The sequence below is a fragment of the Arachis ipaensis genome, chromosome B4, assembly GCF_059453495.1.
Source record: "Arachis ipaensis isolate K30076 ecotype BB chromosome B4, ASM5945349v1, whole genome shotgun sequence".
NCBI lineage: Eukaryota > Viridiplantae > Streptophyta > Magnoliopsida > Fabales > Fabaceae > Arachis > Arachis ipaensis.
In genome coordinates this window covers 72,362,197-72,387,521 of record NC_142439.1, presented here as the reverse complement: position 1 = coordinate 72,387,521, position 25,325 = coordinate 72,362,197, and the positions used below count along the sequence as shown (strand labels likewise).

Here is a 25,325-nt window from a genome sequence, read left to right as displayed (position 1 = left end):
GGTGCAAGCTGTCAGAATCTCATTAGAGATGGCAGACAACTCAAGAAAACAGGCTTATGGACAAGTAGAGGAGGTGTTAGTAATGGTTGAAGGCCTTTACATCCCGGCTGATTTAATAATCCTAGACACTGGGAAGGATGAGGATGAATCCATCATCCTTGGAAGACCCTTCCTAGCCACAGCAAAAGCTGTGATTGATGTGGACAGAGGAGAGTTGGTCCTTTAACTGAATGAGGACTACATTGTGTTTAAGACTCAAGGTTCTCCTTCTGTAACCATGGAGAGGAAGCATGAAAAGCTTCTTTCACTGCAGAGTCAACCAAAGCCCCCACAGTCAAACTCTAAGTTTGGTGTTGGGAGGCTACAACCAAACTCTAAGTTTGGTGTTGAACCCCCACAGTCAAACTCTAAGTTTGGTGTTGGGAGGTCCCAACCTTGCTCTGATTATCTGTGAGGCTCCATGAGAGCTCACTGTCAAGCTATTGACAGTAAAGAAGCGCTTGTTGGGAGGCAACCCAATGTTATTTAATTATATCTATTTTATTTTTATTGTTATTTCGTGTTTTATTAGGTTGGTGATCATGTGAAGTCACAAAAACTACTGAAAAATCAAAAACAAAATGAAAAACAGCATTAAAAATATCACACCCTGGAGGAAGAGCATTCTGGCGTTTAACACCAGAAACAGGCATCAACCTGGCGTTAAACGCCAGAAACAGGCTACATTTGGGCGTTTAACGCCAAAAACAAGCAGCAAGCTGCCGTTTAATGCCAGACATGCATGCTAAGGGTGTTTTACACGCCTAATTAGAGCAGGGATGTTAAGTCCTTGACCCCACTGGATCTGTGGATCCCACAAGATCCCCACCTACCCCACCTCTTCTTCTCTCCTCTTCACACCTTTTCATAACCCTCTTCCCCAAATACCCTTCACCAATCACCTCAATCACTCTTCCCCATCATCTCTTAACCACTCACATCCCTCCACTCTTCCCCATAAACCCCACCTACCTCCAAAATTCAAATTCTTTTCCCTCCCAAACCCAACCCTAATGGCCGAACCCTAAACCTCCCCCCACTCCTATATAAACCCCTCAACACTACTCCATTTTCACACATTACAACCACCACTTCTCCCCCTTGGCCGAATACACCTTCTCCCTCAATCTCCTCCATTTTCTTCTTCTTCTACTACTTTCTTTCTTCTTTTGCTCGAGGACGAGCAAACATTCTAAGTTTGGTGTGGTAAAAGCCTTGCTTTTTATTTTTCCATAACCATTTATGGCACCTAAGGCCAGAGAAACCTCTAGAAAAAGGAAAAGAAAGGCAAAAGCTTCCACCTCTGAGTCATGGGAGATGGAAAGATTCATCTCAAAGGTCCATCAAGACCACTTCTATGAAGTTGTGGCCAAGTCATCTGTACCCTATGCAATTCAGCTAGAATTATCATAGAAGGAGACATCCTCATTGAAGAGGACAAGCCCATCACTAAAAAGAGGATGGAGCAAACAAGAGATCATGGACCTCAACAAGAGAATGAGGAAATTCCTTACCATGAAATCCCTGAGATACCTCAAGGGATGTACTTTCCTCCACAGAACAATTGGGAGAAAATCAACACCTTCCTAGGAGAATTAAGTTCCAACATGGGACAACTAAGGATGAGGGAGGAGCAACAAAGACAAGGAAGAGACATAGAGGAGCTCAAGAACACCATTGGTTCTTCAAGAGGAAGAAGACGCCACCCTCACTAAGGTGGACCCGTTCCTTAATCTCCTTGTTCTTATTTTTCTATTTTTTTGTTTACTATGCTTTATGTTTATGTTTGTGTCTTATTACATGATCATTAGTATTTAAGTGTCTATGTCTTAAAGCTATGAATGTCATATGAATCCATCACCTTTCTTAAATGAAAAATGCTTTAATTACAAAAGAACAAGAAGTACATGAATTTCGAAGACATCCTTGAAATTAGTTTAATTATTTTGATGTGGTGACAATACTTTTTATTTTCTGAATGAATGCTTGAACAGTGCATATGTCTTTTGATATTGTTGTTTATGAATGTTAAATATGTTGGCTCTTGAAAGAATGATGAAAAAGAGAAATGTTATTGATAATCTGAAAAATTATAAAATTGATTATTGAAGCAAGAAAAAGCAGTGAATACAAAAGCTTGCAAAAAAAAAGAAAAGAAATATGGCAAAAAAAAAAGAAAAAAGAAAAAAAAGAGACAGAAAAAGAAAAAGCAAGTAGAAAAAGCCAAAAGCTCTTTAAACCAAAAGGCAAGAGCAAAAAGCCAATAGCCCTTAAAACCAAAAGGCAAGGGTAAAAAGGATCCAAGACTTTGAGCATCAGTGAATAGGAGGGCCTAAAGGAATAACATCCTGGCCTAAGCAGCTAAACCAAGCTGTCCCTAACCATGTGCTTGTGGCGTGAAGGTGTCAAGTGAAAACTTGAGATTGAGCGGTTAAAGTCGAGGTCCAAAGCAAAAAGAAGAGTGTGCTTAAGAACCCTTGACACCTCTAATTGGGGACTCCAGCAAAGCTGAGTCACAATCTGAAAAGGTTCACCCAGTTTTGTGTCTGTGGCATTTATGTATCCGGTGGTAATACTGGAAAATAAAGTGCTTAGGGCCACGGCCAAGACTCATAAAGTAGCTGTGTTCAAGAATCAACATACTAAACTAGGAGAATCAATAACACTATCTGAATTCTGAGTTCCTTTAGATGCCAATCATTCTGAACTTCAAGGGATAAAGTGAGATGCCAAAACTGTTCAGAGGCAAATAGCTACTAGTCCCGCTCATCTAATTGAATCTAATTTTCATTGATATTTTTGAGTTTATAGTATATTCTCTTCTTTTTATCCTACTTGATTTTCAGTTGCTTGGGGACAAGCAACAATTTAAGTTTGGTGTTGTGATGAGCAGAAAATTTATATGCTTTTTGGCATTATTTTTACATAGTTTTTAGTATGATTTAGTTAGTTTTTAATATATTTTTATTAGTTTTTAAAAAAAAATCACATTTCTGGACTTTACTATGAGTTTGTGTGTTTTTTTGTGATTTTAGGTAATTTCTGGCTAAAATTGAGGGACTTGAGCAAAAATCTAATTCAGAGGCTAAAGAAGGACTGCAGATGCTGTTGGATTCTGACCTCCCTGCACTCGAAGTGGATTTTCTGGAGCTACAGAACCTGATGCGCATAAACGTGTTATGCTACGATTTAGGAAATTGCACGATCGGCAAAATTCCTTCCGGCAAGTGCACCGGTTATCGTCGTCAAGTAAAAACTCACAATAGAGTGAGGTCGAATCCCACAAGGATTGGTTGAGTGAGCAATTCGGATTAGAAGTGTGTTCTAGTTGAGCGGAATCAAGATTTGAGATGAGAATTGCGGAATGTAAAATTGGCGGGAAAAGTAAATGACAAGAAAATTAAATGGCTGAATCTTAAATTGCATGAATTAAAGAGCAAAATGTAAATTGCTGAAATTAAAAGGGAATGGGGATGATTGCAAGAATTGAATTGCAGAATGTAAAGAGAAAGTGGAAATCAGAAATGGGGAATTCATTGGGTTTAGGAGATATTGAAATCTCCGAATCAAAACATGTAAATCTCTTCCTCAACCAATGCATTCATTGAATTTTGCTTGGCAATCTTATATGATTGGATCCCAATTCCTTGGCTCACCAATGCTCTCTAAAAACAAACAAATTCCCAATCCCTTGGTTTAAATGTTCATAAGAAGAGATGATGCTTGATCACTGATTATACCACACAATTTCATGAACCACAATTTGGTAGGATTACATGTCACAATATCCATCCAAACCCCAATCCAATCCACTGTGAGAAAGCTTCTCTAGCATGAATCCTCCATTCCTTTCCCAAGGCTCCGAAGGATTCCAAGTATGAGTAGTCTCTTTCCCAAGACAACTACTCAATGGAATTAAATCGAGAAGCTTTCTAACAAAATTCAAGAGAAAAGATTGAAGAAGAAGATAAACTATTATTGATTCATTGAATTACAATAGAGCTCCCTAACCCAATGAAAGGGGGTTTAGTGAATCATAGCTCTGAATTCAATTACAAAGAAAAAGAAACTAGCTAAAAATGAATGTCAAAGTCCCTTCTAACTTAACTTCTATCCTATTTATACACTTTCTATATTGAGCTTCAGTTGTGCTTCTTGGGCTTTGAGGCCTCTCCTTGCTTTCCTTTTGTCTTGGGTTTATGATCCATAATCTTGATGAGGTTGTTGATCCAAATCCTGTAACATTTATTGAGCCAACTTAGTGATAATCAAATAATGGCACATGACTCAATAAATGAGATTTCAAACTCATCAATCCCTCAGGCCCAATCCCATAAACCATGATATTCAATTGGGTTTCATACCAAAGTAAGTTTAAGTTAATAATTGTGCTCAAAGACTAACTTAAATCACAATATTTTTGGCCCAGAAACCTTTTTTCAAGAGTGGCGTTTAAGTTGTAGTTTAAGCTTAAACTGCAACTTAAACGCCAGACACTTCCAGTGATGCCATTTGTAGAAGCACGTTTAAGCTTCAGTTAAGGTTAAACTGAAGCTTAAACGTGGAAATGGAAGAAGGTAGCCCTGGAGAGTCATGTAGTCGAACACGTTTAAGCTTCAGTTTAAGGTTAAACTGAAGCTTAAACGTGGAGATAGGAAGGGCAGCCCTGGAGGTGTCGAACACGTTTAACCTCCAGTTTGGGGTCAAACTGGAGGTTAAACGTGGAGATGGAGAGAGCAACCCTGGAGTGAAAAAACTATCGAACACGTTTAAGCTCCAGTTTGAGTCAAACTGGAGCTTAAACGTGGAATGGCCCCTGGTACTCTTCCTGGTTCTGGCGTTTAACCTCCAGTTTGAGGTCAAACTGGAGGTTAAACGTGGAACTCCTCCCTGGGTGGCATACTCATTCTGGCGTTTAACCTCCAGTTTGAGGTCAAACTGGAGGTTAAACGTGGAATGCTCCTTAAGTGAGGCTTTTCATTCTGGCGTTTAACCTCCAGTTTGAGGTCAAACTGGAGGTTAAACTTCAATCCCAGCATTTCTTATCCTTCATGATTTTGGCGTTTAAGCTCCAGTTTAGGCTTAAACTGGAACTTAAACTCCACATGTGATATTCAAGCTTCCTTTATTGATTTTGTTGCTTCCTTGCTTAGCCTCTTCTTCCCTGAAATCATCCAAACAATTGCATCAAAGTCTTGCAAAATTTCATGAGAAATCTTTCATTCATAGCATTTAAGTAATATAACTAAAACTCATGGAATTTGCATCGAAATCATATTGTTTGGATGGTTCATTACTTTGTTCTTCATTTAACCATTTTTGGTTACTTTAAGCTCAAGAAAATGCATAAAACAACTAAAACTAACAGAAAAATGCTAGTGAAACTAGCCTATGATGCCTTGGCATCACAACACCAAACTTAATACTTGCTTGTCCCTAAGCAAGTCCTGAGTTATTTGAGAAGACAGTATGAACAGAAAGTAATTACATTGGCTATATTAGCAAGCATTTGAAGTTCATCAGAAGGGTTCTATGCAGAAAGTTGCAGCATCACTTTTTCATACCTATCAGGTAGGATTATCACTTTTTCATTGCATCCATCAAAAATTGCTATGGCCTCCTGTTATTCTTATGTCTTTGGCACTTTTCTTTTGTTTTTTTCTTTTCTTTTTCTTAGAGCTTCTTTTGCTCCTTGTTTGCTTAGTGTCATGTGTTGCACAAGCCTTTGGCCTTTTCTTTTTCTTATCAGTGCACTACACATATCCACTTTAGGCATTTTAGTTCACATTCCTTCTTGAGACATTGGTGCCCAGCACTTCTTTGTGTGACTAAATGTTTTGTATTGAGGTTGCTCTTGATAATGGACTTTTGGTTGATAATCCCGGGTTAGTTAACCCAAGTTACCAAGTGTTGAAACACTCCTCAGAACCTAGTCATCCAAGCATATCCTTAATACATAAACACCACAGGCATTTGTCTCAGAAGTTCAAACCATTGGTGCCTAGCTTATTTTCTCAATTTTTTTGCTTTTTGGTTGCCTTTTTCCGTGGCTTTTTCTTTTCCTTTTTCTTTCTTTTTCATGGCCAAAGACATTTATTCATCAAGATCCATAGACAATTTTTACTTCTACATAAAAAATGATAATTCTACACTCTAATTTTAGTGATGTGACTAAACAATCAAGCATGCATACCACCACTTAATTCTACTTGATTTGTCACTAATTTAGCCAAGTTACTTTTGTTCAAGCTTTTCTTTTATTTTTGGAAACAGAACAAGCATGGCAGGCACTTGTTTAAGAAGGTGAAGTTATATCCAAACATCTAAGCATTCACTTTATTCAAAGCAATTAACAAACACACATACTAAAAAAAACGACTCATAAAAAAAAAGACTCCACCTAACACTTAAATGACTTATGATGAAAACACGTTCATAAAGACAATTCACCAATTATCATTTGATTATTAAGGAACGAGACCACCTCTTATTTATTGCTTGGTTCTTCTTAATTCTTGGGATCCTGCTTCTTCTTGCTTCCTGCCTCTTTTTGACCACTTGTGCTTCCTTTGTCTTTTCTTATGAGCTTTTTCCAGAATCCAGCCTTTTTCATCGTTTCTTCCACTCCTTTTTCAAGGATCATTGCCTTGTTTATTTCTCCTTCTTTCCTCCCTTTGAAATACTCATCATAAGCTGGGAATGCTGGGTCCATCTTGTGTAGATGTTCCCCTATGTAGTTAAGCTTGATTTGCGAACTGATGTTGTAGTCAGCTTGGACTGAGTATCTTGCATTCTGTAAAGTAGTGGCTTCCTTGATTGCCAAGACATTGGCATCTTGGTGTTGGCATATGTGGCTTTCTTTTCTTGCAGAACTTCCTTTTCCCATGTGTTAGTTTCAAAGATTTATGAATTTTCTTTTTGACCAAGCACGTACCTCCCTTTGTCTTTTTCCTCCATTTTTGTCTTTTCTTTTGTACCTGCACAAACAAACAAATTTGCTATCATTTTTCGGTCCATGTGAATTATGAATAGTATTTGCACATGTAAATCAATGCTTGTCTTTATGAGCTTATAGCCGTGACTTCTACATGTATGCACACTTATTATTTGGACACCAAACTTAGTTTTTGGTTAAGTCTCCTGATGACATGAAATCCATATTGGTTGTCCTTAATGAGTGTGCATATTTCTAATAAATCATAGTCACCTTGGCTCCTTGATTCTAAACAAAGTGACTACCCTAAGTAATTGAAACTAAAGCATTAAAACATGTGAATGGTATACTTGTCATGAATTTTGAAATCCAGAGGAACTTCTTGCTTTTCATAAACTGTGTTCAAAAAGAACACCAAACTTAATGTTTGGTTGTGCACCTTGAATGAAAGATGGAATTCAATTTGAGTAAGATTTGGGAGTGCCATCAGGCACACCAAACTTAGAGACCAATTGTAATTTACATGCACGGTTTAGTGCACTTAATCAATAGTTGTCCTGAGGATTCAAGTTCATGCATAAGAAACCATGCTTTATTAGATGTAAAGCAAAGCACTAAAGATTAAGGATACTAAAAAAAATGGGTTGCCTCCCATGAAGCGCTTCTTTAACGTCACTAGCTTGACGGTTGTCCCTTGTTAGGGTGGATTGTAGTGCTTGACGTCCTCTCCTCTCACTATGAAAACGTCCCCTCTTGATTCATTCATGACCTCTAAATGTTCCATAGAAAGAACTTTCTTGATTGTGAACACTTGAGGGAGCTGGGAAGGAATGGTCTGGAGGCCAGGTGGGATTGGCAGATAATGACTTGAGATCACTTTATCTCCCGGAGAAAAACCTTCAGTGGGAATTTTCTTGTTTCTCCATCCTCTTGGCAATCTCCCTATCACTCTTCCCTTTCTCTTGAGGATTTCTTCATTGACCTTTATGTCAGGAGGATCCTTCTGATCTGTTTCCACTAATTCTTGTGGCTCTAACTCTTGCAACTCTTGTTTGCCTTCCAATGACTGTTTTAGAGTCTCAGCTGCTGGATTACTTTCCCCCAAACACGGATGGCTACTATCATCTTTAGGCTTTTCAGATTCTGGTTCAGGCTCAGATGCAGGTTTGAAGACTTTGAAAATGAGCTGTTCATCATGTATTCTCAGAATTAGTTCTCCTTGTTCTACATCTATGAGCGCTCTAGTAGTGGCTAGAAATGGTCTGCCCAGAATGATAGGGTGTAAATAGCTTTCCTCCATGTCCACAATGACAAAGTCTGTGGGGAAATAATAATCTCCTACTTTCACCAGCACATTTTCAACTACCCCTTCAGCTTGCTTCTGAGTTTTGTCAGCCAGTTGTATGATTACATCAGTGGATCTCACCTCGTTCAGTTGTAGCCTCTTCATAAGAGTTAGAGGCATCACATTTATGCTAGCTCCTAGATCACAGAATCCTCTGTCAATTTTTGTTTCCCCTATGATGCAAGGGATATGAAAACTTCCTGGGTCCGTTTTCTTAGAGAGTGTGTCCTTCTTGATGAGAGCACTGCATTCTTTGTTCATTGTTACCGTTTGTCCTCCCTTCAAAACTCTTTTCTTGCTTAACAATTCCTTTAAATACTTGATGTGTGTGGGCATTTGATGAAGAATCTCACGAAAGGGAATATTGACATGCAGAGAATTAAATGTCTCTAGAAACCTTGAATAGGTTTTCCTTTTTTCACCTCCTCCTAACCTCTCAGGAAATGGTGCTTTTGGTTGGTATACTTCCATCATGCCTTTTTGCAGATCCTTGGCTTGCTCAGTTCCACTTTCCTGCTTAACTTCTTCCACATCTTCTTTCAAGATTTCTGGTTCCTGCTGTGAGGACCTGATTCCTTCTTCTTCTGAGACTTCCTTCAATATGGTGATGGCCTTGCACTCTTCCCATCTTACTCTCTTTTGTTCCCCCTTAGGATTCTTTTCTGTGTCACTAGGGAACACTGCAGTTGATTTGGGTGCCTGTTGAGATAGCTCTCCTACTTGAGATTCCAACCTTTTGAGTTTTTCACCATGGTTTCTTAAGGTAGTTCTCACATCATCCCTGAAGCTCTTCAATTCAATTATGTCTTGGCTCATGGTTGCCATCATTCCTTCCATCCGGTTTAATTGATCTTGAAATTGTTGGTTCAGATTAGGTTGGGTATGTTGATTATTTTGGCCATGATATGATGATTGGGGGTAAGTGTTTTGTGTGGCTTGGTATGATCTTTGGTTGGAGTTTTGGTATGTGGAATTGTTTTGTTGGTTGTGGTTGTAAGGTTTGTGGTTTTGTGGTTGGGTTTGTTGGTTTCCCCACCCAAAGTTTGGGTGGTTTCTCCAGCCTGGGTTGTAAGTGTTGGAGTGTGGATCATATGATTGCCTTTGTTGGTTTCCCACATAGTTAACCTCATCCCAATCACCTCCTTCAATGCCTACTTCCTCTTGATCTTGTGTGTGTATTGCAGCCACTTGCTTTGTTTCTAATTGCCTGGTAAGCTCTGCTAGTTGCTTGGCAAACACCTTGTTTTGGGCTAGAATTGTATCGACATGGTTCAGCTCCATGACTCCCTTAGTGTTGTGCCTTTCTGATGCATAGTAGTACTCATTCTCAGCCACTGTCTCGATCACTTCAATGGCTTCTTCCACGGTCTTTTTCTTGTTCAATGAACCTCCTGATGAATGGTCTACAGCCTTCCTTGATTCATAAGAGAGCCCATCATAGAAGATGTGCAATTGCACCCAATCATGGAACATGTTTGGTGGGCATTTCCTTGTCAAGTCCTTGAATCTCTCCCATGCCTCGTAGAGAGTTTCACCATCTTGTTGTGTAAAAGTCTGGACCTCAGATCGAAGCCTATTGGCCTTTTGTGGAGGGTAGAAACGTGCCAGAAACTTGCCTTCCACCTCATCCCATGTGGTTAGACTCCCCCTTGGGAATGATTCCAGCCACTTAGCTGCCTTGTCCCTAAGTGAAAATGGGAACAAGAGCAGTTTATAGGCATCTTCCTGGACTCCATTGGACTTCACAGTGTCACAAATTCTCAGGAATTTTGTGAGATGTTGGTTTGGGTCTTCATTAGCACTTCCTCCAAAGGAACAATGATTTTCCACCAATGATATTAGCTGTGGCTTGAGCTCAAAATTGTTGGCCTGAATGGGTGGTTTCTGGATGCTACTACCACAATTCCCAGAGGTTGGGTTTATGTATGAACTAAGAACCCTCCTCTCAGGAATGGCATTGTTTCCATCAGCTCTCTCATGGTTGTGAACTTCTCTATCCATGTTGAGATCTAGAGCTTCCTCAAAATTGTCCTCAGATTCTCCTTCAGATTCCTCTTCTCCCACTACTCTCTTCCCTCTTGCTTCCCTTCTAAGTCTATGAAGGGTCCTTTCCGGTTCGGTATATGGAGGAGTTGATGTCTCTCCTCTCCTACCTGTCATACAAGAACACAGCTCAAACACAAACAGGTAAAATACTCTTGGTTAATGGAAGAGTATGGTCAGCTCAATTGAGGAATTAATTCAAACAGTTAGTGAGTCAGTGAGTTAGTTGCATGAATTTAAAGGCATAAAGAAGGAAAGCATGTAACCAAGTGCAGAAATTAAAATTCAACAAGTATTTAGAACAGAATTAACAAAGCAAGAGAAAATTGCTCAATCTAGTTAGCTTCCAATTTGAGAATTGTCAATCGAAAACCAATCCCCGGCAACGGCGCCATAAACTTGATGCGCATAAACGTGTTATGCTACGATTTAGGAAATTGCACGATCGGCAAAATTCCTTCCGGCAAGTGCACCGGTTATCGTCGTCAAGTAAAAACTCACAATAGAGTGAGGTCGAATCCCACAAGGATTGGTTGAGTGAGCAATTCGGATTAGAAGTGTGTTCTAGTTGAGCGGAATCAAGATTTGAGATGAGAATTGCGGAATGTAAAATTGGCGGGAAAAGTAAATGACAAGAAAATTAAATGGCTGAATCTTAAATTGCATGAATTAAAGAGCAAAATGTAAATTGCTGAAATTAAAAGGGAATGGGGATGATTGCAAGAATTGAATTGCAGAATGTAAAGAGAAAGTGGAAATCAGAAATGGGGAATTCATTGGGTTTAGGAGATATTGAAATCTCCGAATCAAAACATGTAAATCTCTTCCTCAACCAATGCATTCATTGAATTTTGCTTGGCAATCTTATATGATTGGATCCCAATTCCTTGGCTCACCAATGCTCTCTAAAAACAAACAAATTCCCAATCCCTTGGTTTAAATGTTCATAAGAAGAGATGATGCTTGATCACTGATTATACCACACAATTTCATGAACCACAATTTGGTAGGATTACATGTCACAATATCCATCCAAACCCCAATCCAATCCACTGTGAGAAAGCTTCTCTAGCATGAATCCTCCATTCCTTTCCCAAGGCTCCGAAGGATTCCAAGTATGAGTAGTCTCTTTCCCAAGACAACTACTCAATGGAATTAAATCGAGAAGCTTTCTAACAAAATTCAAGAGAAAAGATTGAAGAAGAAGATAAACTATTATTGATTCATTGAATTACAATAGAGCTCCCTAACCCAATGAAAGGGGGTTTAGTGAATCATAGCTCTGAATTCAATTACAAAGAAAAAGAAACTAGCTAAAAATGAATGTCAAAGTCCCTTCTAACTTAACTTCTATCCTATTTATACACTTTCTATATTGAGCTTCAGTTGTGCTTCTTGGGCTTTGAGGCCTCTCCTTGCTTTCCTTTTGTCTTGGGTTTATGATCCATAATCTTGATGAGGTTGTTGATCCAAATCCTGTAACATTTATTGAGCCAACTTAGTGATAATCAAATAATGGCACATGACTCAATAAATGAGATTTCAAACTCATCAATCCCTCAGGCCCAATCCCATAAACCATGATATTCAATTGGGTTTCATACCAAAGTAAGTTTAAGTTAATAATTGTGCTCAAAGACTAACTTAAATCACAATATTTTTGGCCCAGAAACCTTTTTTCAAGAGTGGCGTTTAAGTTGTAGTTTAAGCTTAAACTGCAACTTAAACGCCAGACACTTCCAGTGATGCCATTTGTAGAAGCACGTTTAAGCTTCAGTTAAGGTTAAACTGAAGCTTAAACGTGGAAATGGAAGAAGGTAGCCCTGGAGAGTCATGTAGTCGAACACGTTTAAGCTTCAGTTTAAGGTTAAACTGAAGCTTAAACGTGGAGATAGGAAGGGCAGCCCTGGAGGTGTCGAACACGTTTAACCTCCAGTTTGGGGTCAAACTGGAGGTTAAACGTGGAGATGGAGAGAGCAACCCTGGAGTGAAAAAACTATCGAACACGTTTAAGCTCCAGTTTGAGTCAAACTGGAGCTTAAACGTGGAATGGCCCCTGGTACTCTTCCTGGTTCTGGCGTTTAACCTCCAGTTTGAGGTCAAACTGGAGGTTAAACGTGGAACTCCTCCCTGGGTGGCATACTCATTCTGGCGTTTAACCTCCAGTTTGAGGTCAAACTGGAGGTTAAACGTGGAATGCTCCTTAAGTGAGGCTTTTCATTCTGGCGTTTAACCTCCAGTTTGAGGTCAAACTGGAGGTTAAACTTCAATCCCAGCATTTCTTATCCTTCATGATTTTGGCGTTTAAGCTCCAGTTTAGGCTTAAACTGGAACTTAAACTCCACATGTGATATTCAAGCTTCCTTTATTGATTTTGTTGCTTCCTTGCTTAGCCTCTTCTTCCCTGAAATCATCCAAACAATTGCATCAAAGTCTTGCAAAATTTCATGAGAAATCTTTCATTCATAGCATTTAAGTAATATAACTAAAACTCATGGAATTTGCATCGAAATCATATTGTTTGGATGGTTCATTACTTTGTTCTTCATTTAACCATTTTTGGTTACTTTAAGCTCAAGAAAATGCATAAAACAACTAAAACTAACAGAAAAATGCTAGTGAAACTAGCCTATGATGCCTTGGCATCACAACACCAAACTTAATACTTGCTTGTCCCTAAGCAAGTCCTGAGTTATTTGAGAAGACAGTATGAACAGAAAGTAATTACATTGGCTATATTAGCAAGCATTTGAAGTTCATCAGAAGGGTTCTATGCAGAAAGTTGCAGCATCACTTTTTCATACTTATCAGGTAGGATTATCACTTTTTCATTGCATCCATCAAAAATTGCTATGGCCTCCTGTTATTCTTATGTCTTTGGCACTTTTCTTTTGTTTTTTTCTTTTCTTTTTCTTAGAGCTTCTTTTGCTCCTTGTTTGCTTAGTGTCATGTGTTGCACAAGCCTTTGGCCTTTTCTTTTTCTTATCAGTGCACTACACATATCCACTTTAGGCATTTTAGTTCACATTCCTTCTTGAGACATTGGTGCCCAGCACCTCTTTGTGTGACTAAATGTTTTGTATTGAGGTTGCTCTTGATAATGGACTTTTGGTTGATAATCCCGGGTTAGTTAACCCAAGTTACCAAGTGTTGAAACACTCCTCAGAACCTAGTCATCCAAGCATATCCTTAATACATAAACACCACAGGCATTTGTCTCAGAAGTTCAAACCATTGGTGCCTAGCTTATTTTCTCAATTTTTTTGCTTTTTGGTTGCCTTTTTCCGTGGCTTTTTCTTTTCCTTTTTCTTTCTTTTTCATGGCCAAAGACATTTATTCATCAAGATCCATAGACAATTTTTACTTCTACATAAAAAATGATAATTCTACACTCTAATTTTAGTGATGTGACTAAACAATCAAGCATGCATACCACCACTTAATTCTACTTGATTTGTCACTAATTTAGCCAAGTTACTTTTGTTCAAGCTTTTCTTTTATTTTTGGAAACAGAACAAGCATGGCAGGCACTTGTTTAAGAAGGTGAAGTTATATCCAAACATCTAAGCATTCACTTTATTCAAAGCAATTAACAAACACACATACTAAAAAAAACGACTCATAAAAAAAAAGACTCCACCTAACACTTAAATGACTTATGATGAAAACACGTTCATAAAGACAATTCACCAATTATCATTTGATTATTAAGGAACGAGACCACCTCTTATTTATTGCTTGGTTCTTCTTAATTCTTGGGATCCTGCTTCTTCTTGCTTCCTGCCTCTTTTTGACCACTTGTGCTTCCTTTGTCTTTTCTTATGAGCTTTTTCCAGAATCCAGCCTTTTTCATCGTTTCTTCCACTCCTTTTTCAAGGATCATTGCCTTGTTTATTTCTCCTTCTTTCCTCCCTTTGAAATACTCATCATAAGCTGGGAATGCTGGGTCCATCTTGTGTAGATGTTCCCCTATGTAGTTAAGCTTGATTTGCGAACTGATGTTGTAGTCAGCTTGGACTGAGTATCTTGCATTCTGTAAAGTAGTGGCTTCCTTGATTGCCAAGACATTGGCATCTTGGTGTTGGCATATGTGGCTTTCTTTTCTTGCAGAACTTCCTTTTCCCATGTGTTAGTTTCAAAGATTTATGAATTTTCTTTTTGACCAAGCACGTACCTCCCTTTGTCTTTTTCCTCCATTTTTGTCTTTTCTTTTGTACCTGCACAAACAAACAAATTTGCTATCATTTTTCGGTCCATGTGAATTATGAATAGTATTTGCACATGTAAATCAATGCTTGTCTTTATGAGCTTATAGCCGTGACTTCTACATGTATGCACACTTATTATTTGGACACCAAACTTAGTTTTTGGTTAAGTCTCCTGATGACATGAAATCCATATTGGTTGTCCTTAATGAGTGTGCATATTTCTAATAAATCATAGTCACCTTGGCTCCTTGATTCTAAACAAAGTGACTACCCTAAGTAATTGAAACTAAAGCATTAAAACATGTGAATGGTATACTTGTCATGAATTTTGAAATCCAGAGGAACTTCTTGCTTTTCATAAACTGTGTTCAAAAAGAACACCAAACTTAATGTTTGGTTGTGCACCTTGAATGAAAGATGGAATTCAATTTGAGTAAGATTTGGGAGTGCCATCAGGCACACCAAACTTAGAGACCAATTGTAATTTACATGCACGGTTTAGTGCACTTAATCAATAGTTGTCCTGAGGATTCAAGTTCATGCATAAGAAACCATGCTTTATTAGATGTAAAGCAAAGCACTAAAGATTAAGGATACTAAAAAAAATGGGTTGCCTCCCATGAAGCGCTTCTTTAACGTCACTAGCTTGACGGTTGTCCCTTGTTAGGGTGGATTGTAGTGCTTGACGTCCTCTCCTCTCACTATGAAAACGTCCCCTCTTGATTCATTCATGACCTCTAAATGTTCCATAGAAAGAACTTTCTTGATTGTGAACACTTGAGGGAGCTGGGAAGGAATGGTCTGGAGGCCAGGTGGGATTGGCAGATAATGACTTGAGATCACTTTATCTCCCGGAGAAAAACCTTCAGTGGGAATTTTCTTGTTTCTCCATCCTCTTGGCAATCTCCCTATCACTCTTCCCTTTCTCTTGAGGATTTCTTCATTGACCTTTATGTCAGGAGGATCCTTCTGATCTGTTTCCACTGATTCTTGTGGCTCTAACTCTTGCAACTCTTGTTTGCCTTCCAATGACTGTTTTAGAGTCTCAGCTGCTGGATTACTTTCCCCCAAACACGGATGGCTACTATCATCTTTAGGCTTTTCAGATTCTGGTTCAGGCTCAGATGCAGGTTTGAAGACTTTGAAAATGAGCTGTTCATCATGTATTCTCAGAATTAGTTCTCCTTGTTCTACATCTATGAGCGCTCTAGTAGTGGCTAGAAATGGTCTGCCCAGAATGATAGGGTGTAAATAGCTTTCCTCCATGTCCACAATGACAAAGTCTGTGGGGAAATAATAATCTCCTACTTTCACCAGCACATTTTCAACTACCCCTTCAGCTTGCTTCTGAGTTTTGTCAGCCAGTTGTATGATTACATCAGTGGATCTCACCTCGTTCAGTTGTAGCCTCTTCATAAGAGTTAGAGGCATCACATTTATGCTAGCTCCTAGATCACAGAATCCTCTGTCAATTTTTGTTTCCCCTATGATGCAAGGGATATGAAAACTTCCTGGGTCCGTTTTCTTAGAGAGTGTGTCCTTCTTGATGAGAGCACTGCATTCTTTGTTCATTGTTACCGTTTGTCCTCCCTTCAAAACTCTTTTCTTGCTTAACAATTCCTTTAAATACTTGATGTGTGTGGGCATTTGATGAAGAATCTCACGAAAGGGAATATTGACATGCAGAGAATTAAATGTCTCTAGAAACCTTGAATAGGTTTTCCTTTTTTCACCTCCTCCTAACCTCTCAGGAAATGGTGCTTTTGGTTGGTATACTTCCATCATGCCTTTTTGCAGATCCTTGGCTTGCTCAGTTCCACTTTCCTGCTTAACTTCTTCCACATCTTCTTTCAAGATTTCTGGTTCCTGCTGTGAGGACCTGATTCCTTCTTCTTCTGAGACTTCCTTCAATATGGTGATGGCCTTGCACTCTTCCCATCTTACTCTCTTTTGTTCCCCCTTAGGATTCTTTTCTGTGTCACTAGGGAACACTGCAGTTGATTTGGGTGCCTGTTGAGATAGCTCTCCTACTTGAGATTCCAACCTTTTGAGTTTTTCACCATGGTTTCTTAAGGTAGTTCTCACATCATCCCTGAAGCTCTTCAATTCAATTATGTCTTGGCTCATGGTTGCCATCATTCCTTCCATCCGGTTTAATTGATCTTGAAATTGTTGGTTCGGATTAGGTTGGGTATGTTGATTATTTTGGCCATGATATGATGATTGGGGGTAAGTGTTTTGTGTGGCTTGGTATGATCTTTGGTTGGAGTTTTGGTATGTGGAATTGTTTTGTTGGTTGTGGTTGTAAGGTTTGTGGTTTTGTGGTTGGGTTTGTTGGTTTCCCCACCCAAAGTTTGGGTGGTTTCTCCAGCCTGGGTTGTAAGTGTTGGAGTGTGGATCATATGATTGCCTTTGTTGGTTTCCCACATAGTTAACCTCATCCCAATCACCTCCTTCAATGCCTACTTCCTCTTGATCTTGTGTGTGTATTGCAGCCACTTGCTTTGTTTCTAATTGCCTGGTAAGCTCTGCTAGTTGCTTGGCAAACACCTTGTTTTGGGCTAGAATTGTATCGACATGGTTCAGCTCCATGACTCCCTTAGTGTTGTGCCTTTCTGATGCATAGTAGTACTCATTCTCAGCCACTGTCTCGATCACTTCAATGGCTTCTTCCACGGTCTTTTTCTTGTTCAATGAACCTCCTGATGAATGGTCTACAGCCTTCCTTGATTCATAAGAGAGCCCATCATAGAAGATGTGCAATTGCACCCAATCATGGAACATGTTTGGTGGGCATTTCCTTGTCAAGTCCTTGAATCTCTCCCATGCCTCGTAGAGAGTTTCACCATCTTGTTGTCTAAAAGTCTGGACCTCAGATCGAAGCCTATTGGCCTTTTGTGGAGGGTAGAAACGTGCCAGAAACTTGCCTTCCACCTCATCCCATGTGGTTAGACTCCCCCTTGGGAATGATTCCAGCCACTTAGCTGCCTTGTCCCTAAGTGAAAATGGGAACAAGAGCAGTTTATAGGCATCTTCCTGGACTCCATTGGACTTCACAGTGTCACAAATTCTCAGGAATTTTGTGAGATGTTGGTTTGGGTCTTCATTAGCACTTCCTCCAAAGGAACAATGATTTTCCACCAATGATATTAGCTGTGGCTTGAGCTCAAAATTGTTGGCCTGAATGGGTGGTTTCTGGATGCTACTACCACAATTCCCAGAGGTTGGGTTTATGTATGAACTAAGAACCCTCCTCTCAGGAATGGCATTGTTTCCATCAGCTCTCTCATGGTTGTGAACTTCTCTATCCATGTTGAGATCTAGAGCTTCCTCAAAATTGTCCTCAGATTCTCCTTCAGATTCCTCTTCTCCCACTACTCTCTTCCCTCTTGCTTCCCTTCTAAGTCTATGAAGGGTCCTTTCCGGTTCGGTATATGGAGGAGTTGATGTCTCTCCTCTCCTACCTGTCATACAAGAACACAGCTCAAACACAAACAGGTAAAATACTCTTGGTTAATGGAAGAGTATGGTCAGCTCAATTGAGGAATTAATTCAAACAGTTAGTGAGTCAGTGAGTTAGTTGCATGAATTTAAAGGCATAAAGAAGGAAAGCATGTAACCAAGTGCAGAAATTAAAATTCAACAAGTATTTAGAACAGAATTAACAAAGCAAGAGAAAATTGCTCAATCTAGTTAGCTTCCAATTTGAGAATTGTCAATCGAAAACCAATCCCCGGCAACGGCGCCATAAACTTGATGCGCATAAACGTGTTATGCTACGATTTAGGAAATTGCACGATCGGCAAAATTCCTTCCGGCAAGTGCACCGGTTATCGTCGTCAAGTAAAAACTCACAATAGAGTGAGGTCGAATCCCACAAGGATTGGTTGAGTGAGCAATTCGGATTAGAAGTGTGTTCTAGTTGAGCGGAATCAAGATTTGAGATGAGAATTGCGGAATGTAAAATTGGCGGGAAAAGTAAATGACAAGAAAATTAAATGGCTGAATCTTAAATTGCATGAATTAAAGAGCAAAATGTAAATTGCTGAAATTAAAAGGGAATGGGGATGATTGCAAGAATTGAATTGCAGAATGTAAAGAGAAAGTGGAAATCAGAAATGGGGAATTCATTGGGTTTAGGAGATATTGAAATCTCCGAATCAAAACATGTAAATCTCTTCCTCAACCAATGCATTCATTGAATTTTGCTTGGCAATCTTATATGATTGGATCCCAATTCCTTGGCTCACCAATGCTCTCTAAAAACAAACAAATTCCCAATCCCTTGGTTTAAATGTTCATAAGAAGAGATGATGCTTGATCACTGATTATACCACACAATTTCATGAACCACAATTTGGTAGGATTACATGTCACAATATCCATCCAAACCCCAATCCAATCCACTGTGAGAAAGCTTCTCTAGCATGAATCCTCCATTCCTTTCCCAAGGCTCCGAAGGATTCCAAGTATGAGTAGTCTCTTTCCCAAGACAACTACTCAATGGAATTAAATCGAGAAGCTTTCTAACAAAATTCAAGAGAAAAGATTGAAGAAGAAGATAAACTATTATTGATTCATTGAATTACAATAGAGCTCCCTAACCCAATGAAAGGGGGTTTAGTGAATCATAGCTCTGAATTCAATTACAAAGAAAAAGAAACTAGCTAAAAATGAATGTCAAAGTCCCTTCTAACTTAACTTCTATCCTATTTATACACTTTCTATATTGAGCTTCAGTTGTGCTTCTTGGGCTTTGAGGCCTCTCCTTGCTTTCCTTTTGTCTTGGGTTTATGATCCATAATCTTGATGAGGTTGTTGATCCAAATCCTGTAACATTTATTGAGCCAACTTAGTGATAATCAAATAATGGCACATGACTCAATAAATGAGATTTCAAACTCATCAATCCCTCAGGCCCAATCCCATAAACCATGATATTCAATTGGGTTTCATACCAAAGTAAGTTTAAGTTAATAATTGTGCTCAAAGACTAACTTAAATCACAATATTTTTGGCCCAGAAACCTTTTTTCAAGAGTGGCGTTTAAGTTGTAGTTTAAGCTTAAACTGCAACTTAAACGCCAGACACTTCCAGTGATGCCATTTGTAGAAGCACGTTTAAGCTTCAGTTAAGGTTAAACTGAAGCTTAAACGTGGAAATGGAAGAAGGTAGCCCTGGAGAGTCATGTAGTCGAACACGTTTAAGCTTCAGTTTAAGGTTAAACTGAAGCTTAAACGTGGAGATAGGAAGGGCAGCCCTGGAGGTGTCGAACACGTTTAACCTCCAGTTTGGGGTCAAACTGGAGGTTAAACGTGGAGATGGAGAGAGCAACCCTGGAGTGAAAAAACTATCGAACACGTTTAAGCTCCAGTTTGAGTCAAACTGGAGCTTAAACGTGGAATGGCCCCTGGTACTCTTCCTGGTTCTGGCGTTTAACCTCCAGTTTGAGGTCAAACTGGAGGTTAAACGTGGAACTCCTCCCTGGGTGGCATACTCATTCTGGCGTTTAACCTCCAGTTTGAGGTCAAACTGGAGGTTAAACGTGGAATGCTCCTTAAGTGAGGCTTTTCATTCTGGCGTTTAACCTCCAGTTTGAGGTCAAACTGGAGGTTAAACTTCAATCCCAGCATTTCTTATCCTTCATGATTTTGGCGTTTAAGCTCCAGTTTAGGCTTAAACTGGAACTTAAACTCCACATGTGATATTCAAGCTTCCTTTATTGATTTTGTTGCTTCCTTGCTTAGCCTCTTCTTCCCTGAAATCATCCAAACAATTGCATCAAAGTCTTGCAAAATTTCATGAGAAATCTTTCATTCATAGCATTTAAGTAATATAACTAAAACTCATGGAATTTGCATCGAAATCATATTGTTTGGATGGTTCATTACTTTGTTCTTCATTTAACCATTTTTGGTTACTTTAAGCTCAAGAAAATGCATAAAACAACTAAAACTAACAGAAAAATGCTAGTGAAACTAGCCTATGATGCCTTGGCATCAGAACCCAATTGGCGTGCTCTCAACTGAGTTCATACTTTGCCCGAGTTTAGACGACGCAAACTGGCGTTTAACGCCAGCTTTCTGCCCTATTCTGGCATTAAACGCCAGAAACAAGTTACAAAGCAGAGTCAAACGCCAGAAACAAGTTACAAACTAGCGTTTAACTCCAAGGAAGACCTCTACATGTGAAAGCTTCAATTTTCAGCCCAAGCACACACTATGTGGGCCCGGATGTGGATTTCTGCATCAATTACTTAATTCTGTAACCCTAGTAACTAGTTTAGTATAAATAGAACTTTTTACTATTGTACTAGGAGTCTTTTTTCCTATTTTTGAATTCATATGCCATTTAGGGAGGCTGGCATTCGGTCATGCCTAGACCTTATTCTTATGTATTTTCAACGGTGGAGTTTCTACACACCATAGATTAAGGTGTGGAGCTCTGCTGTTCCTCGAGTATTAATGCAAAGTACTATTTGTTCTTCTATTCAATTCATGCTTATTCTTATTCTAAGATATTCATTCGGATACAAGAACATGATGAATGTGATGATTATGTGACACTCATCACCATTCTCACTTATGAACGCGTGATTGACAACCACTTCCGTTCTACATGAAAATAAGCTAGAGTGTGTATCTCTTGGATTCCTGGTCCACAACGCATGGTTGCCTCGCCTGACAACAGAGCCTTCCATTCTGTAAGATCAGAGTCTTCGTGGTATAAGCTAGAATCAATTGGCAGCATTCTTGAGATCCGAAAAGTCTAAACCTTGTCTGTGGTATTCCGAGTAGGATCTGAGATGGGATGACTGTAACGAGCTTCAAACTCGCGACTGTAGGGCGTAGTGACAGACGCAAAAGGATAGTAAATCCTATTCCTACATGATCGAGAACCAACAGCTGATTAGCCATGCGGGACAACGTAGAGGACCATTTTCACTGAGAGGACGGGAAGTAGCCATTGACAACGGTGACACCCAACATACAGCTTGCCATAGAAAGGAGTATGAAGGATTGGATGAAGGCAGTAGGAAAGCAGAGATTCAGAAGGAACAACGCATCTCCATATGCTTATCTCAAATTATATGTTTTATTTATCTTTTAATTATTAAAACTCTATAACCATTTGAATCCGCCTGACTGAGATTTACAAGGTGACCATAGCTTGCTTCAAGCCGACAATCTCCGTGGGATCGACCCTTATTCACGTAAGGTTTATTACTTGGATGACCCAGTGCACTTGCTGGTTAGTTGTATCAAAATTGTGAAAAAGAATTTAAGATTGCAAACGTGCGTGCTGAGTTTTTGGCGCTGTTAATGGGGAACGAACAATCACGATTTCGTACACCAGGACACCAAGGCCATACTTCCACGGGATGATCAGTACGTCCCTAACGGGAAATACATCAGACCCCCAGCAGCCACTACTAGCCGGCCTGCAGAACCGACCGGAGATATTCCTTCCCCTTCCACATCACAAGCGCCTTCAATAAATCAACTGCTTCTTTAGATATTTGAGAGGTTGGACCGACTTGACCAGCAGGCAAAGAAAAGAGAGCGCCGTAACAAGCATCGATTTACATACCTCAAGGAGCTGATTGTTGGCAACCACCCACCTGAATCGTGACAACGTACCTCCAGACTCCACTTCACCTACCAGCACTGGGAGCCATGACAACCCCGACTGTGGAGATGCTGTTACCAGCCCCCCTTTGTTCCTGACTGATGGCATCGAGGATGGTGCCAAGCTTTAACTGTAGGGAGGTCGGTTAGTACCTGACTTCCGGAAGTAACTACTCTTTCTTAACACCAATAGGTCATTTTTTTCTTTTGTTAGGATAGGAAAAATTTCAAAGTAATAGGTGTTTGCATGCATGTTCTATTTGGTTGAAAAATAATAAGTTTCTTTTCAAGACTCTATTTTGAAAATTTCTATAATTTAAATTAAAACTTTTGTGTTAAACTTGTTTGAAGACTGTAAATTGGAACATGAATGATAGCTAAGAACACACAACCTGTGAGATTTGAGCTTAATTACATGGTTACACTATTTAACCATAATATTTTATTCTTGTGTGTTTTCTTCTCTATGATTGTAATTTTTATTTTGTTCCATCCTATATGTCCAATATTTAATGTATTTATATGCATGCATATGATTGAGGCCATTAATTATTTTTGCTCACTTATCCCAAATAGCCTACCCTTCCATTTACCTTTGTTAGCCACTTTGAGCCTTTTAATCCCTATTTGTTCTATATTTTACTACATCACTAGCCTTAAGCAGAAAAACAATTAAACACCCCAATTGAATCTTTGGTTAGCTTAAGATAGAAATTGTGTGTCAATTAAGTGTGGGAAAACTGTGGGAACATGGGTTAATAAGGGAATATGTTATGTTTTTACTTTGATAAAATATTAGGAATTTGGGTACCTACTCATGTGAGACCAGAAAAATTAAAAATCCATGTGCATTGATAAGTTATGTTCACTTTTACTTTTAAAAAACAAAATCTAAAAATATTCAATAATTAAATAAATAAATAAGGGGACAAAATTACCCCAATGTTAAGTTAAAGAAAAAGATCAATGCATATGTGCTGAAAATTAAAAGAAAAGTTGATGCACGAGTATGTCAAATATGCAAAAGTGGGAACTTTGGGTAGCTAGGCATGATTTTAAAAGTATAGAGAGTGTATGTATAGGTAAGAGCTTAGGTTAATCAAGGATTCAATTTATAGCTCACTTAGCCATATATATACCCTCACCTTTACCTTAGCCCCATTACAACCTTGAAAAGACCTCATGATGTTTGCATTAGTACATTAAATACTTGTTGATTGGTTAGGTGAAGAACACAGTTTAGAAAGCATGACTAGAGAAGAGTAGAGTGATTACCCTATACACTTGAGTGATTAGAGTGCACATACACTATCAATGAGGGTTCAATGCTTGATTCTATGTTTCCTGCTTTCATGAGCTGTCTTCTTACAAGTTTACTTGTCTTTACTGTATGATTTTAATTAGTGATATCTGATTTATGTTTGTCTTGAAGAACTTATTTACTTTTAACCAAGTAGGCAGAATCATTTTAGCATATAGTTGCATTCATACATAGGTTGCATTTCATGAGTCTTACTTTCCCTTATTTAGTCTTTTGATCTCCTTGAGCTAAGCCTGAGGACATGCTAATGTTTAAGTGTGGGGATGTTGATAAACCACTATTTTATGATTTATCTTGTGTTCAATTGAGTGGTTTCATCAAGTCTTTGCCACTTATTCATATAATTTGCATGATTTTACAATTCCTTCCTAGTTTTGTTCCATAATTGAAAACTTGCTTCCTAAGCCTTTAATTTGTGTATTTTAAATCCTTCTTTATGCCATTCGATACCGTGATCTGTGTGTTCAGTGTTTTGAGGCTTTATAGGGCAGGAATGGCTTAGAGGATGGAGAGGAAGCTTGCAAAAAAGGAAGGAGCACAAGAAATAAAGGAGACAACCAGCGAGCATCGACGGGCACGCATGGCTCACGCGTGCGCATGATCTGGAGATTTTCACAGCAACGCGTGCGCATACCTGACGCGTACTGATAAACCCCATTTGTAGGGTTTATCTTGTGTTGAATTTAGAGCATTTTGATAACCTTTCCTCACATTTATTCAATGAAATAGCATGGTTTTATAACTTCTCCTTTAATTGTGCTTAAGAGTGAAAACCTGCTTTTACGACTCAAAATAGCTAAATTTAATTCACCTTGATTCTATTAGATGACTTGATATGTTTGTATGTTTGCTTTTGTTAGTTCTTGCTAGTTTTAGGATTTAATTTTCTTGCTTCTTATTTGATTTTTGCTTTTATTTTCTCTTGCTATTATGAATTCTCACTTTGGCTATAAGTTTGGTTCTAATTATGTTGTAGGAAATGTGAACTTCAATGATGACACTCATTATGGATGGAACCAACAAAGATGGTAGGAGCCTCAAGGAATTGATCACTCCTATTGGTAACAACCTCCGGATGCGTATAGGTATAATTTCCATCCTAATGCATGTCAATTCAATAGCTATGGTGAAACTTTATGTGAAAATCAACTACCACCATCATATGCCTATAACTCTTATCCTCAACATGAACCTCAACCATTCTCACAAGCCTCTCACTGCCAAACACCTTCCTATGATCCACATCCATCACATGACCAATCACCCATACCATATTCTTATGACCATTATGAGCAAGAACCTTTAGAACCACCACAACTCTATCATGACTACTATGAAGAACCACCTCAATGTACACCACTTCCATACCCTTACCAAGAAGAACCACCTTCCTACTATGAACCCTCTCTCCAAAATAATGAACCCTCTTATCCACCCCAAGCCCCAATAGATGACTCTCTCACCTTGCTACATCAAGGAAAAGTGGATATGCAAAGGAACACCCTAGAGTTTGTGACTAACTTGACCAAGGTAGTGCATACTTTAGCCTACCAATGCTTGAACACAAGGTGCTTCCATAGCTACATGTGAAGAATCAATTGAAGAGCATAGCATGAAGGAGAGATTGAAAATTCCGGTGGAAAATGAGGGATGCCACTTTGTGTTAGAACAATTGGAGGAGCCTATGATCATTGAAGAAAAGGAAGAAGTGGTTGAAGATCTAGGAGATGTTGAAAGTCCATGGGAATGTAGCATCATAGAGCACTCTTCCAAGAAGCTTGATATTAATGTTAAGGAGGGTGCGCAA

The 25,325-nt window shown here is 39.0% G+C and overlaps 2 non-coding genes across 2 annotated transcripts; both read left to right on the top strand.

Annotated features, from left to right (window-relative positions):
• Nucleotides 1-9,789: 9,789 nt before the first annotated feature.
• LOC148567897 (small nucleolar RNA R71) lies at nt 9,790-9,893 on the top strand. The gene has a single exon (XR_015881856.1). It is a non-coding gene; the product is annotated as a small nucleolar RNA R71 (small nucleolar RNA).
• A 7,458-nt stretch (nt 9,894-17,351) lies between these two features.
• LOC148567896 (small nucleolar RNA R71) lies at nt 17,352-17,455 on the top strand. The gene has a single exon (XR_015882791.1). It is a non-coding gene; the product is annotated as a small nucleolar RNA R71 (small nucleolar RNA).
• The last annotated feature ends 7,870 nt before the right edge of the window (nt 17,456-25,325 follow it).